General features: G+C 38.9%; 1 protein-coding gene across 2 annotated transcripts in view; it reads right to left on the bottom strand.

The window, feature by feature from the left end:
- AASDHPPT (aminoadipate-semialdehyde dehydrogenase-phosphopantetheinyl transferase) overlaps nucleotides 1–16861 on the bottom strand; it is a 66580-nt gene that overhangs the window by 21761 nt on the left and 27958 nt on the right. The window contains exon 9 of one of the 2 annotated variants that reach the window (XM_074335538.1): nucleotides 7658–8317. The exons of the other annotated variant lie outside the window; for it this stretch is intronic. The gene's annotated coding sequence lies outside the window, so the exon portion shown is untranslated. Of the gene's footprint in view, nucleotides 1–7657; nucleotides 8318–16861 lie in introns of those variants that run through there. 2 annotated transcript variants of the gene reach the window in all.

Below are 16861 nucleotides of genomic sequence, written 5' to 3' on the forward strand. Positions count from 1 at the left end.
GCCATGTGAGCTGGTGCATTGTTGTGATGCAATAGCCATGAATTTTTGGCGTAAAGTTCAGGTCGTTTTCGTCTAACTTTTTGATGCAGCCTTTCAGCAGTTCCAAATAGTAAACTTGGTTAACTGTTTGTCCAGTTGGTACAAATTCATAATGAATAATCCCTCTGATATCAGAAAAGATTAGCAACATCATTGACTCTTGATTTAGTCTGACAAAACATTTTGGTCATGGAGAATTAGCTGACTTCCATCGTGCACTTTGACACTTTGTTTCAGGGTCGTATTGGTACACCCATGTTTCATCACCAGTGATAACAGTCCAAAACATTGTCTGGCCTCTCCAAAAGGTCTTACCAAACTTTGACTCTCCTTTGCTTTTGTTCATTGGTTAGCTCCTTCAGGACCATTTTTGCACACACCTTTCTCACGCCAAGATTTTCAGTTAAGATTTTTCTAACTATTTCTCTATCGATGTTTGCTTGGTCTACTATGCTTCTCACAGTCAGCCAACAATTTTGACGCACAATTCAAATTTTTGCATTGTTTTCATCAGTTCTGCTCATTACTGGCTGCCCTGACCTCTCTTCATCAGTGACACATTCTCTCCCCACAGAAAAACATTTCATCCATTTATACACTGTTGTTTTCTTCATGGCATTATCCCCATAAACTTGGACTAACATGTCCCTGATTTCACTTCCACTCTTGCCAAGAAAACAAAAAATTTAATGTTTGTTCGTTGCTCTAATTCAAGCTCAGACATTCTTGCGACGGCACACAAAAACATGCAACAACAATAATGAACTCCACTCAGCAAGGTACCGCCACATGTAAACAAAAACACAGCTGTGAGACACTGATATACCAAGGTTATGAAACCTTATCAAGGTGTTTGTACGGTGCTGCCAATGTAAGTGCACGGGAACAAGTGCATGAATTTAATTGTCACACTTCGTATAGTGAACTTCCACCTATAAATTTATAAAACTGTAGAACATAAAAGCCAGAGGGACTTTAGAAGTCAACCTCCTTGTTCATCCTCAGTAGCAAAACCAGGACTATAATCAACTCTACTCTTTCTACCAAGGATGCTTTCTACTGTTCCATAAATCCAATTCAATTGATTTAACATATGTATATTAGATGCCTACTTTGTATAAAGGAAACATCTTTTTAAATGTTTTTTTTAATTTCTTTTTTAAATTTATTGGGGTGACAATTGTTAGTAAAATTACATAGATTTCAGGTGTACAATTCTGTATTACATTATCTATAAATCCCATTGTGTGTTCACCACCCAGAGTCAGTTCTCCTTCCATCACCATATATTTGGTCCCCCTTACCCTCTTCTCCCACCCCCACCCCCCTTACCCTCTGGTAACCACTAAACTATTGTCTGTGTCTATGAGTTTTTGTTTCTCATTTGTTTGTCTTGTTCTTTCATTGCTTTTGGTTTATATACCACATATCAGTGAAATCACATGGTTCTCTGCTTTTTCTGTCTGATTTATTTCGCTTAGCACTATACTCTCAAGATCCATCCATGTTGTCACAAATGTTCCTATATCCTCTTCTCTTACCGCCGAATAGTATTCCATTGTGTATATATACCACAGCTTCTTTATCCATTCATCTATCGAAGGACATTTTGGTTCTTTCCATGACTTGGCCACCGTAAACAAAGCTGCAATGAACATTGGAGCACACGTGTCTTTATGTATAAATGTTTTCAGATTTTTTGGGTAGATACCCAGGAGAGGGATTGCTGGGTCATATGGCAATTCTGTTCGTAATTTTCTGAGGAACCTCCACACTGCCTTCCATAACGGCTGCACCAGTCTGCATTCCCACCAACAGTGTATGAGGGTTCCTTTTTCTCCACAGCCTCTCCAACACTTGTTACTATTTGTCTTGTTGATGATAGCCATTCTGACTGGGGTGAGGTGATATCTCATTGTGGTTTTGATTTGCATTTCTCTGATGATTAGTGATGTTGAGCATTTTTTCATATATCTATTTGCCATTTGTATGTCCTCTTTGGAGAAATGTCTCTTCAAGTCCTCTGCCCATTTTTCAATTGGGTTGTTTGTTTTTTTGTTGTTGAGTTGCATGAGTTCCTTGTATATTCTGGATATTAGCCCCTTATCGGAGGCACTGTTTGCAAAAATCTTCTCCCATTCAGTTGGTGGCCTCTTTATTTTGTCGATGGTTTCTTTTGCTGTGCAGAAGCTTTTAAGTTTCATATAGTCCCATTCGTTTATTTTAGCTTTTACTTCCATTGCCTTTGGAGTCAAATTCATAAAATGCTCTTTGAACCCAAGGTCCATAAGTTTAGTACCTATGTTTTCTTCTATGCAGTTTATTGTGTCAGGTCTTATGCTTAAGTCTTTGATCCATTTTGAATTAATTTTGGTACATGGTGACAAATAGCAGTCCAGTTTCATTCCTTTGCACGTGGCTATCCAATTCTCCCAGCACCATTTATTGAAGAGGCTGTCTTTCCTCCATTGTATGTTTTTAGCTTCTTTGTCAAAAATTATCTGTCCATATTTATATGGTTTTATTTCTGGGTTCTCAATTCTATTCCATTGGTCTATGTGTCTGTTTTTCTGCCAATACCATGCTGTTTTGATTATTGTAGCCCTGTAGTACAAGCCAAAGTCAGGAAGTGTGATACCTCCATTATTGTTCTTTTTTCTTAAGATTGCTTTGGCTATTCGGGGTCTTTTGTGGTTCCAAACAAATCTGATGATTTTTTGTTCTATTTCTTTAAAATATGCCATTGGGATTTTGATGGGGATTGCATTGAATCTGTATATTGCTTTGGGTAATATGGCCATTTTAACTATGTTGATTCTTCCAATCCATGAGTGTGGAATGTCTTTCCATTTCTTTGTGTCTTCAATTTCTTTCAAAAATGTCTTACAGTTTTCAGCATATAGGTCTTTCACATCCTTGGTTAAGTTTATTCCTAGGCATTTTATTCTTTTTGCTGCAATTGCAAAAGGAATTGTTTTTTGTGTTTCTTTTTCTGAGATTTCATTGTTAGTATATAGGAAAGCAATGGACTTTTGTATGTTGATTTTGTAGCCAGCAACTTTACTGTATTCGTTGATTGTTTCTAATAGCTTTTTGGTGGAGTCTTTAGGGTTTTCTATATATAGCATCATGTCATCTGGAAAGAGTGATAATTTAACTTCTTCATTCCCAATTTGGATGCCTTTTATTTCTTTCTCTTGCCTGATTGCTCTGGCAAGGACTTCCAACACTATGTTGAAAAGCAGAGGTGATAGGGGACAGCCCTGTCGTGTTCCTGAACGTAGAGCAAAGGGCTTCAGTTTTTCACCATTAATTATGAGATTAGCAGAGGGCTTGTCATATATGGCCTTTATTATGTTAAGGTATTTTCCTTCTATACCTATTTTATTAAGTGTTTTAATCATAAATGGATGTTGTATCTTGTCAAATGCTTTTTCTGCATCAATTGATATAATCATATGATTTTTGTCCTTTATTTTGTTTATGTGATGTATCACATTGATGGATTTGCGGATGTTGAACCATCCTTGTGTCCCGGGGATGAACCCCACTTGGTCGTGATGAATAATCTTTTTAATGCATCGTTGTATTCGATTTGCTAGAATTTTATTTAGGATTTTTGCATCGGTATTCTTTAAATATGTTTTTCAAGAATGATTGTCCCAAAACATCTGCCACAAATACCTCCTTCAATATGATACCATTTCTTGATAAAGATTTTGTTGAAACAAAATGTATAATAACCAGCAGCGATATTATAATCTGAAAAAGAAATTCTTTGTCCATCCATGTCCTTATTCATTCGTCCATTCAATTATCAAGCATATATTGACAGTACTATAATGCCAGGCATAGCTAAGTTTAAGAATATGTAGATCAACAAAAAATGATTCATACTCTGGAGCGGAGGAAAAGCCTGATTTAAGTAGGTTCCAGAGTTAATGAATAACTATAAATAATGAATGTCTCTCAAGTTGTTTGCAGAAAAGGGAACAGAAACATGGGACAGTATCCAAGGGATGGGATCAAGAGAGGATCTTTTTTTAATGGGAAAAGCAGTAATTATGTTTTGAGAGATTATGCAGTCAAGATGGGGAAATGGACATGCCAAAGGGGTAAGAATTGCCAAAGTAACATCCTAGGTAAGGGAGCAGAAATTGAATCTAATGTACAGACAGAGGGGATGGGCTTAGGCAGGAGCATGGACAATTCCTCTCTAGTAGCAAGAAGGAAAGCAAAGTGAAGGGAAACAGATGTAGTGAGGTGGGTGGATGTGGTAGAGGGAGCTTTGGGAAGGTCTCTTCTGAGTGATTCTGCTTTTTCAGTGGAATAAGGGAAAAGGTCATCAGTTCAGAGTAAGTATCAAGAATGATGTATTAGAGGTTGGAGGAGAGAAGGAAGTGTATGGAATAGTCACCTGGGTGAGCAGCCCAAAAAGTAGTATGTTTGCAGGGCAGCACTGCAACCCATTTAATATTAGTGGTCATGAATTTAAATGAGACCAGTCAGCCAGACAAGGCAAAGACAGGAGAGGCAGAGAGTGAATGGTGTGAGGGTTTAAAGAGCATCAAGGAGCAGGGGTAGCTAAAGAGTAGTGTAGTGGAATAAAGTAGAGAAATGAAGATCTGGAGGGGTTTGTGACTGGAGTGCTGTAAGCGATATTTAAGGATTTTAGACTTGAACCTACAAGATAAAAAGGAATTAATCCTGCATTTCAAGCAGGGCAATGGCATAATTTAATTTGGTTTGCCAGACAGATGATTCTGGTAGGTATGAACATGATGGACTGGAAGTTTACTAGTGAATATATGGACCTTGTGGTACCTAAAACTCCTTCTTATAACCAGAAAATATAGTTCACGCTATACAACCAAATAAAAGATATTCTAACAGAATGTTGTAGAAAAATATGACTCATCATGTTCCCCACCAAGTTTTTTAAATCTAAATAGTGTCCTTAATTTCCCAGGTACCTCATAAATATGGGCCATGAGCTCCAAAATCTGCTCTTGCCTTGTCTCAAGGTTAGCAGAAAGGATATGTTCTCCTAAAACTCAGCTTGTTAAAAAGAAAAGGAAAAAGAAAATCCAATTGAAATAAATCAGTTATTTCTCATGATGGAAAATCCGCATGATTACATTGGACATAATGTATTACATTTGTTTTGCACTGACTCTTTCTAAATTAAAGTTAAATTTATTTGAATAAAATGGTCTAGTTGTTTATTTTTAGGAGCTACACATATACAGAATGAGAAAACCAAAACAACTTCCTCATACACAGCTGAAGAGCCATCTCTGCACCCCTGGTGCCAATTTAAAAATGACCATTAAATGGCCACTTGATCAACATCAATAAAATCAGAGCAGTGGTTTAAATATGCCAAGTGAAAACTAGAGTTCAAAAATTATAAGTAGTCACACTGTGACCTATATTATTTCCATTTATATAGCAAAAGAAAAAGCATTGACAGCTATTTTCCCATTAATTTAATGACTGCTCAACTCATATACAATGAAATTTTTCAATGCAAACATGAAATACATTTTATAGCAAAGCTCATTCTAAAATATAAAATCTATGAACAAAAATTTTTATTTTTATTCTAAAAATCAGCTACACCTAAAGAGAGAATGATATTCTCTAAAGTATAAATGACTGGCTTTCAAAGCCTATTCTTGTTTTTCACCAATAGAGCTCTGGCTTGTCTTCAAGAACATATATTAAACTCTTATAACAAAAGCAATGATCTTTCCCTCTGTATTTTAGAATAAAATAACAGCTACTGCCTTGACATTAAGAATTCATTGTATAATTCTGACACTTCAATAAGGAAACAAACTTTCTTAATATATTTAGTTGCTAAATTTTGCAAAGGGAAGAATAAATTTAGATGATCAACAGAAATTGCAGCAGTAAAAAAAAAAAAAGAGAGATTCTAATTCAACCTGTGGGTATGATTTGGATTCTATGCTTAAACCCACTTCCTGAAATGTGACATCTGCTTCAAAGGCAGTCTCCCTTACAATATATCAGGCAGAAGTATGGTTTTTCACCATTCATCTTCATGACAGTGGTAAAGGAAAGAAAATGGATGTTTGACTCCATCAGAAATAAATTAAAATCAGAATGACACCATTTACTAGTACTGTGAACTCACGAACATTACCTAATCTCTTCTGAGCCTCAGATTGTATACTCTTGAAATGAGAGTAATCATATTGACCCTGTAGGAAGGTTATAAAAATATATAAGAATATAATTATTAAGAATATAATTCAAGCTCCCAGACAAGAAAAAGCTAAAGGAATTCATCAACACCAAACCAGTACAGTAACATCACGGTTCTAGAATGTCTCTGTTGACAAACATTTCGGTTTACAAATGCTGTAAACCCGGTAGTAAATGCTTAGGTTTTCAAACATGCCTCGGAAGTCGAACATGTCACGTGGCTTATGCTGAGTGCAAGATCCTGAGGCCTAGCTGTCGGCTGTTGAGTCCTGAGCACCCTCGCAACACGGAGGTGATATTTGGGCTTATTTGGTGACTGTGTGCAATCAATCTGTGCTTGTCTCATCTCAGGAGCACTCTTGCAACCAATTTGTTTTTGTGACTGTGTGGAACCCAGTGCATAAATCTGTGTTCAACTAATCTCACGAGTTCTCTTGCAATCAATTTGTTTTTGTGACTGCCTGGAACCCAGTGCATCAATCTGTGTTTATCTAATCTAAGTAGCCCTCTTGCGACCAATTTGTTTTTGTGACTGTGTGCAATCAATCTGTGCTCATGTCATCTCAGGAGCCCTCTGCCAATCACCCCGTGCTGTGGGAAATGGATAAAAGCTGCAAAGCCAAGAGAATGATTAACAGAACAACAGTAGAGGTGAAGAAGGAAATTATTTCCAAACATGAAAGTGGTGTCCATGTATGTGATCTGGCAACGCAGTTTGGTATTGCCAAATCTACAGTTTGTAAGATCTTAAAAAATAAAGACACCATTAAAAGAGCCAATGTTGCAAGAGGTGTTAAAACACTTACAAGACAAAGAACACAGACAACTGAAGAAGTGGAAAAATTGCTTTTCATATGGATAAATGAAAAACAATTGGCCGGTGACAGCATTTCTGAGAGCATAATTTGTGAAAAAGCTTTACATTTGCATGCTGACCTCATCAGAAACACCCCTGGAACAAGTGCTGAGAGTGACATTTTCAAGGCAAGTAGAGGGTGGTTTGAAAAGTTTGAGGAGAAGTGGCATACACAATGTGGTGAGACATGGTGAAGCTGCCAGTACCAACAAAGAAAACGCCGACCAATTTGTTTTGGAATTTAAAGATTATGTAGAGGCAGAGGGTTTCCTTCCCCAAGTTTTCAACTGATGAGACAGGCCTCTTTTGGAAGAAAATGCCAAAGAGGACCTACCTAACAAAGGAGAGGAAATCATTGCCAGGACACAAGCCCATGTAAGACAGGCTAACACTTCTATTTTGTGGGAATGCAAGTGGGGATTTTAAGTTGAAGCCTTTGCTAGTCTACCAGTCTGAGAACCCCAGGGTATTTCAGAAAAACAATGTCATAAAAAACAAATTCCATATGATGTGGAGAGCAAACAGCAAAGCTTGGGTAACAAGGCAATTTTTTATTGAGTGGGTTCATGAAGTTTTCGGACGAAGTGTGAAAAATTACTTCCAAGACAAAACTCTTCCCATGAAGTGCCTGCTTGTTATGGAGAATGCTCCAGCTCACACCCCAGGCTGGGAGGACAAGTTGATGGAAGAGTTCAGTTTTATCAATGTAAAGTTTTTGCCCCCCAACACGACTCCTCTCATCCAGCCCATGGACCAGCAGGTCATATTTAATTTTAAGAAGCTTTACACCAAAGCACTGTTCCAAAGGTGCTTTGAGGTGACCTTGGACACAGAGCTAACCCTTAGAGAGTTCTGGAAGAATCATTTCAGTATCCTACATTGCTTACATCTCATAGACAAAACATGGAGGGATGTGTCTCACAGAACGATGAAGTCAGCATGGAAGAAATTGTGGCCACACGCTGTCCGTGAACGTGTATTTGAGGATGTTGAAGAGGATGCTCCTGGTGTTGAGGATGTGGTGTCTCTGGGAAAGTCCATAGGCTTGGAAGTGAGTCGTGATGATGTGGAGGAGTTAGTGGAGGACTGAACTCACCACAGAAGAACTTCAGCACATTCTGACGGAGCAGCATCAGGCGGCAACTGAGGAATTGTCTTCGGAGGAGGAGGGAAGACAAAGTTTCTACTGCACTGATCAAAGATATGTGTGCAAAATGGGATGAAGTGCAAATTTTTGTTGAAAAATATCACCCTGATAAAGCCACTGTAAGTCATTGCCACTAACACTTTCAATAATAAGGCTATGTCTCACTTTAGACAAATTTTAAAACGTCGGAAAAAACAAATGTCAATTGAAAACTTTTAGTGAGGAAAAGATCCAGTGAGTCTAAACCAGGTGTCAGTGGTGTAAAAAAAACCAAGGGAAGGAATGGCAGGAGAGGAGTCACCTACAGTAATTATGGAAGAGGACCACAGAACACCTGAAAAACAGTCACTTATCGTGATTATTGAAGGGGACCCCCCCATCCAAACCATGATTATCATCATTGCAGGTAAGAAAAAAATTACATTTTCGTTTTTATCATGACAGTACTGTTTTTACATTGTGTTTATTTATTATTGCTTTTACAGTACAGTATTTTGTGTTTATTGCTTTCATTGTGTATCATTTTATGGATCTATGGTATCATTAGATAGTAAAATTCACACTAAATTTCTGTTTTAGTGGTTGATTTTAAAGGCCTAGAATGGATTAATCCATTTTGCTCTACATTCTATGGGAAACCATGCCTTGGATTTTGAACGTTTCAGAACTCGAACGGTCTTCCAGGATGGATTATGTTCGAAAACCGAGGTACCACTGTATTACAAGAAATTTTAAAGGGACTTCTTTAAAAATAACAAAAAAAATTAAAAATATGAATAATAAAATGGCAATAACTGCATACCTATCAATAATTACTTTAAATGTAAATGGATTAAATGCTCCAATCAAAAGACATAAGGTAGGGGGTATAGCTCAAGGGTAGAGCATTTGACTGTAAAAGACATAAGGTGGCTAAATGGGTAAGAAAACAAGAGTTACATATGCTGCCTACAAGAGAGCCACTTCAGATCGAAGGACACACACGAACTTAAAGTAAAGGGATGAAAGAAGATATTTCATGCAAATGGAAACACAGAAAAAGCTAGAGTAGTAATACCTACATCAGACAAAATAGATTTTAAAACAAAGGCTATATATAACAAGAGACAAAGGACCCAGTAATTCCACTTCTGGTATTTATCCTAAGAAACCCAAAACACTAATTTGAAAAGACATATGCAGCCCTATGTTCAGTGCAGCATTATTTACAATAGCCAAGATGTGGAAGCAATGTAAGTGTCCATCACTAGACAAATAGATAAAGAGGTGCTACATATATACAATAGAATACTAATTACCTGGCCATAAAAAAGAATGAAATTTTGCCATCTGCAACATGGATGGACCTAGAAGATAGTATGCTAAGTAAGTCAGACAGAGAAAGACAAATATCCCGTGATTTCACTTATATGAGGAATCTAAAGAACAGAATAAATGAGCAAACAAAACAGAAACAAACTTATAGATACAGAGAACATTTTCATGGTTCCCAGCTGGGAGGGGGATGGATGAAAAGGGGGAAGAGATTAAGATGTGCAAATTGCCAGTTATAAAAACTATCACAAGGATGTAAATAAAGTACAGCATAGAGAATCTAGTCAATAATATTGTAATAACTATGTATGGTGTTAGATGGCAACTAGACTTATGGGGGTGGTCACTTTGTAAGTTATATAAATGTCTAATCACTATGTTGTACACCTGAGACTAATATAATATTGTATGTCAACTGTAATTGAAAAATAAAAAATTATTTTTAAAAAAGAATATAATTCAAGTGTTAATACAATAGTGTCTAGAGGTAGAAGAGACAGGCACTTTCTAACAAAAATTGGGACAATGGCAAAGGAAAGGTATCAGTACTGTGTGAGCAAATAATGGGGGGAAAAGGGACAGAAATAACCCATCTGACGAAGTGTTAAATAAGTAATATAGAAAACTGTTATGGAATGAATTGTGCCTTTCTAAATTCGTATGGTTAAGCCTTAACTCCCTGTGTGACTGTATTTAGATACTGGGTCTTTAAAGATGTAATTAAGATTAAATGAGGTCACTAGGGTGGGCCCTAATTCAATATAACTGGTGTCCTCATAAGGAGATTAGGATACCAACACACACAGAGGGAAGATCATGGGAAGACACAGTGAGAAGGTGGTCTCCTATAAGCCAAGAAGAAAGGTCTCAGAAGGAATCAGCCCTGCTGATACCTTGATCTCAACTTCCAGCTTTCAGAACTATGAGAAAATAAATTTATGTTGTTTAGCCACCTAGTTCATAGTACTTGACTATGGCAACCCTAGCAAAGTAATGGAAAATTCCAACATTCATTCATTCAACAAATAGTTTCCGAACTTTTATATGAGTTAGGCATTGTTCTAAGACTCAGGGAAAATAGCAACAAACGAAACTAGTTTAACTTCTTGTCCTCCATGAAGCTTATAGTCTTGCAGGGACTGAAGCAGGGGGCAGACAATAATCAAGAAAGGAAAACAGATGATGGTAAATGCCAGGAGGAAAAATAAAGTTGGGGAGATTAGAAGTGTTGGGAGTGGGAGAAGAGGCAGTTTTCAATTCTGACAGTTAGGAAAAGGCCCCACTAAGGAGGTAACATCAAAATAAAGATCTGATGGAAATGAGGGAGTGAGTCATGTGGGTGTGTGGGAGAACATTCCAGACAGAGGCAAAGCAAGTGCAAAGACCTGAAGCAGGAGTGTGCCTGACATGTTCAAGGAACAGGGAGAAGGCCAGTATGGCTGCAGTAAACAGGAAGAACAGATGTCAGGGAGGTAACAGAGGCCAACAGATAGCAAGTGAACATGCTGAGTAGGCAGTTGGAGTTATGAGTCTGGAGACAGGTTAGGAGAGGTCTGGGTAGAAGACAACAAAAATTGGGAGGCATGGTCATGTCAGTAGATTTGAAGCCTGGGGCTGGATGAGATCACCAAAGGAGTGTGTATGGGTAGAAAAGAGTTGAGGTAGAAGGACCAAGATTTGGGCTGCTCTACAGTTTAGGAAGATGAGGAGGGATGAATAGACGCTGGTAAGCAATGACCAGAGGGGCAGGAGCAGGAAACAAGTAACCTACCATGTCCTGGAAGCCTGGTGGAAAAAAAATATTTAGAGAGTAATTTACAGTGTCTGTAAAACGGTGCCAATTAGTCAATAAATTGGAGATGGAGACTTGACAATTAGCTTTAGTGAATGTCACTCATAAATTAGATAACCATTCTATAGACAAGTGGGAGTGAAAACCTATTCAAAATCAGATTTAAGAGAGAATGAGAGGAAAGTATGAAGTTACTGAGTACATACAATGTAATAATGTAAAAAAAGTGTGGTAGTGTGTGGGGATTAATTATTAAGTTTAAGAAAGGAGAAACAACTGCAAGTTGGAATGTTGAAGAGCATGATCCAGTTCAGAAGAAACAAATGGTGATACAGAAGAGAGGGAAGAACTACCGGAGCCATATTTTTTATTAGTACCCAGTTCCCCCGAAAATAAGACCTAGCCGGACAATCAGCTCTAATGTATCTTTTGGAGCAAAAACTAATATAAGACCTGGTATTATGTTAATTATATTATATTATATTATATTATACCCAGCCTTATATTATAATAAAATAAGACCAGATATTATATTACATTACACTAATTATATTAAAGACGTGGTCTTATATTATAGTAACATAAGACTGGGTCTTACTTATATGAATTTTTGCTCTAAAATATGCATTAGAGCTGATTGTCCGGCTAGGTCTTATTTTCGGGGAAACATGGTAGTAACAGCAGAGAAGCTAGAGTTATGGGTATAGATACAGGAAAGTGGGCAGAAGTGATGTTGCTGCGAGTTTGTGGAAGGTCTCTTCTGATAGCTTCAACTTAAAGTAATGACATCAGTTGAGAGTAATCTAGTGCAACTGTCAAGGGTTTGACAGAGAGGAAAAGGTACGAAATAGATTTAGAATAGAAGACCAAATGACTTATGTAATATGACTCACTGGGTAGTATTAATGGCCTACTGTGGGAACAGAGCCCCAGAAAGTAGTTTACAGGCTCTCGGCCTCACGTGGAAGGGTGCTGGCTCGGGTAGTAGATGGCCATCAGCTGAGGCTAGTTGGCCGTCAGCTGTGGCCAGTTAGCCAATTGGCCGCTAATATAACTGCTGCGGATACGGAGGAGAGCCAAGGAGAGCCGAAGAGAGTGGTCGGTGGGTTGGCAGAAAAACGGACAGCAGGTCGCACGTCCAGTGAACCCAGCCTCCAGTGAGACCATAGTAAAACACATTTTAATGTTTGATCATAGAATTCAAAGTGAACAAGAAAGAAAGTAGGGACATGAAGGGGATAAAAGATAGTGAAACTGTGGGAGGATCAATGAATAGAAGAATTCAGTGAGATTAAAAGATTACTGGAGTTCATTTGGTAGAGGATGTGAGCTAAAGAGATAGGAAATGGAGGTTGGAAAGTGGGGTGTCTGACAATGAGATTATAGAGAGGTTATAGTTATTGGTAATAGTAAGGTCCAGGGATTGCTCATGGAAGAGAGTAGCTGAGGTAAAATGAAGCGTATGATTACTGGAGGAGAGGTCAAGGACCTGATAGGTTAGAATATTGCACTGATCATCTACATACACATTAGAGTCACCAAGAGTTGAATGTGATGGAGACAGAGGAGGCAACTGCTTCAGTCCATAGACACCTTAAGTAAGAAGAGATTGGGTGGTATAAATTGATGACATGAGGAACAGGAAAAAGGAGGGGACTAATGTGAAGATTTCATTAAGCAACAAGAGCACCTATGCCACCTCCAGGCCCAGTGGTATTAGGGAGGTGGGAGTAAACACAGCCACATCTGAGAGGTCTGGAGGCGAAATGGTGCCTTCAGTGGAGAGCCAGGTTTCAACTGGAACAGGTGAGTGGACCGAATGTCAGAGAAAAGGTTGAGGATAAAGATGTAGGTAACGACTGACCTTGAATTCCTGGGGGCACTATAAAAGGGTTTCAGTAGATGGTAAGGGGTTGGAGATGAAAACACATATGGGGACAGCAGCCAACCTTCTCGGGGATGACCTGAGAATCATGGGCTTGCAATGACTGACACGGGCAAACATTAGCGACTGAGGGAGCGAGCAGGAGACGGGGATTAGTCCGGAAAACTGAAACCACTTGTTTTTCAAGAAAGGAAACTTCTAATTAAGCTTTTGGACATAATTGTAAATTCACATGTAGCTATAAAATAGTAGATATTCTTTGTACCCTCTGCATACCAAACTATAGAACAGTATCAGGATTTTGACACTGATGCAATCCAGATATGGGACAGGCACATCTCCACAAGGAACCCTCATGCTGTGCTCCTACAGCTATACCTACCTCCTTCCTGCCCCCATCTCCTCCTTAAGCTCTGGAAATCACCAGTCTGCTCTCCATTTCTATAATTTTATCATTTAAAGAATGCTGTATAAATGGAATCATAGAGTGTGTAACGTTTTATAATTGGCTTTTTCTCCCTCAGCATAATTCTCTGGAGATTCATCCAGGTTGTAATGTGTATCAACAGTTCATTCCTGTTTATTGCCGTTAGTGCCCCATGGTATAGATGTACCAGTTTATTTAACCATTTACCTGCTGAAGGACATACTGCATGTAGTAGGCTGATTAATGCCCTCATCCCCCCCTAAAATATCAAGTCACTGAACCTGTGAATGTTCCCTTACATGGCAAGAGACCACAAATGTGATTTAAAGATCACGAATCCTGGATTATGTGAGTGGGCCCTAAATGCAATCACAGGCATCCTTGTAAGAGAGGTAGATTTGATGCACGCCAAAGAGGAGCCAATGTGTCCATGGAGACAGAGTGCAGTGATGTGAACAAAAGCCAAGGGATGACAGCTAGGATGATTCTCCCCTAGAGCGTGGACGGAGCACAGCCCTGCTGACACCTTAGTCTCAGCCCAGTGAAACTGATTTCAGGCTTGCGTACTCCAGAACTGTGAGAACATGTTGTAAGCCACCGAGCGTGTGGTAATGAGCAGGTTTGCACAGAACAGACAGACATTCCTACTTCCCTAGGACTTCGGACTTTCCCTTATAGCTGCCAGGAAAGTTCTAACATTTCAACCTCGTTGGTGGTAAACAGCCATTGAGTTGTTATCACCATTTGCAGGTTCTCAAGACAACACGTGAAATCCTACTTCCTGTGTGAGTACACCCGTATCATTATGTCTGGCCTAGCTTATGTCACCCTTTTTGGTTTAATACCCTTAGAATTCATTCCCAGACATACTCCCCAGACTCCTACTAATACAAAGCAGAGTAGCCTACAACTCTAGTGCACAGATGCACTCTTGGTCCCAATCTCATACTTCTGTTTGGGGCACGCTGGCTTCAGTTCGTTATTTCCTAGGAAGTAAAGGTGGATGGCAGACGTGGATGCTGAGGACTGATATACCCTTATGAAAACTCTCTTAGGTGCAGTCACTGACACCTTTTTTCTTGGAGGTGTAAGGGGTGAGGTAAGACTCTTTCCCTCAGACAGGAAGGGCTGCTTCTGTCAGCTAAAAAAGACAAGGTATTCCCTTCAAGTTGCCATAAGTTTTATAATGTTTCACACTTCCTTTGGTCTTTTTTCCTAGGTGTAGACCCTGGACATCGAAAACAACTAGCCCTCAAAACAATTTCTGTAATCCCTACCATGGCCAGTGACTAAATGCCAGATCCTCCAGCTCCGTCCCCCATTACCCCACACCATCACTAGTGATAATTTGAGTAAACAAGAAATCACCTCTTGCCACCAATTACAAGTATCCATTTCCCCGGCAAGAAACTGGTTTGTATATTCATCAAATATATGAACATCTAATCTCAGAATCCCACTTTGAGGCTGTTTTCTGGGGTTACTCACTGTACAAATTACTATATTATTCAGGACTGCAGCAGGAAACAGATGGCACACCCAAAAGGAGTGAGTGAGGATAAAAGGAATCTACAAGACAGTGAAGCAGCCTGGGCTAAGCAAGAGCAAAGTGATTCTACTAAGAAAAGGCAAGGAAGAGTGCTTCTTTGAACCTGTGAGATTTCTGCCTGGAGGAGAGGGCTATATCAGGAGCTGAGATGCACAGGAACACAGCTATTTCCAAAACACTACACAGCAGGGATAAAGGCAAGAGAATAAACACCCTGACCTCTTTCCCCTTCACTTAATCTTCTCATGGCCTCTGTCATTTGCAAAACCAAAGCAAGGAAAAGGGATTCTGGTTAATATAGTGCATGGAAGACAACTTCCAGGGATACTGAGCAGGGAGAGGGGGAGGAGTGGATTTAGAGGAGAAAAGAATAGACGATTTAGCAGGCTTCCTGCTCATGCAATACTGGAAAAAAGCACAGAAAGGATGTTAAGTATCAAAAGGAAAAATAGGGTACTATCGGGGCCACTCAAGTTCTGGGCTTCCTTCCACTGGCCTACTGCCTAAGGTAAGGCCAGAAGAGTGACCTCACCTCTACCACAGCGGCACTCTCTTCAAGGTGGCCTGCAAATGGGGTGCATTATACCAAGCACTGGGCGCTCTACCTCTGCTTAAGTAGTCAGTAAATGTTACTTTTCTTCCTCTGCATGTTGGTTCCTTCCCATTTTTTCCATTGAAAAATGACCCTAAAAAAAGTGCCTATATTCTCCTAGGTATTAAAGTTCCTCTGAAGACCCTGTACTTTTTGTAAGTAGGAGCAAGTTTGCATTCTACTTACTAGTATCTATAGTATTTTGATAAAGATTTTTTCCAAAAATTGAAAATTAAAATGAATAATTTCCTTTGAGAATTTTGGGCTTAAGTGAGCTCATTATTCTGACACTGTTGCCACTTTTAAGTAACAAAGAGATCCTATCCTTCTGTTTCAATCCTAATAAGATATATAGGACATCTGACTACACACTGACTATGGATGAACGCACAAGTATAACAGTTAATGCATACAACTAGAAATGATAGAGATTATTCCCGGAGAGGGAAAGATGTAAGGGTAACTAGGGACGACAGGTCTTGAGCTGCGTCTGTGGAGAAAATGAAAAGATGAAGAAGCAAATATGGGAAAACAGCATGTTAAACCTAGGTGTTGGTTACACGTGGCATTATTTCATGAAATCAGCAAAAGCTACAAAGGCTCCCAGACCCCACGACCCCTGCCCCAAGATTGCTTGTTGTTACATGTGCTAGTATAATGGAGTTCCATATAGTGGAGTTCAGGCTCGGAATCTCAGCTGTCTGGTTCAAGTATCAATGGATATATAATCTTTAAAGTTGCTTCATATCTCAGCACCTTATTTTCCCTATCAGTAAAATGAGAATAGAACCTACTCTATAAAGTTATGAGAATTGAACTTGATACACATGAAGCGTTGACAAAGAAAGATGCTATGCTAATATAAATATAAATGCCCTAAGACAGACAAGACAAAGCTGTTAACTGGAGATATGTCCAAAGACCTTTGCCAATCCCAAATTCACAAACACTATGATGGCATAGTATTTTCCCCATAAAATGAAATCATTAGTTCTTTTCACATCCCTTTGAGTACTAGTACATGGAATT

This window comes from Rhinolophus sinicus, linkage group LG06 (assembly GCF_036562045.2).
Source record: "Rhinolophus sinicus isolate RSC01 linkage group LG06, ASM3656204v1, whole genome shotgun sequence".
NCBI classification, from domain to species: domain Eukaryota; kingdom Metazoa; phylum Chordata; class Mammalia; order Chiroptera; family Rhinolophidae; genus Rhinolophus; species Rhinolophus sinicus.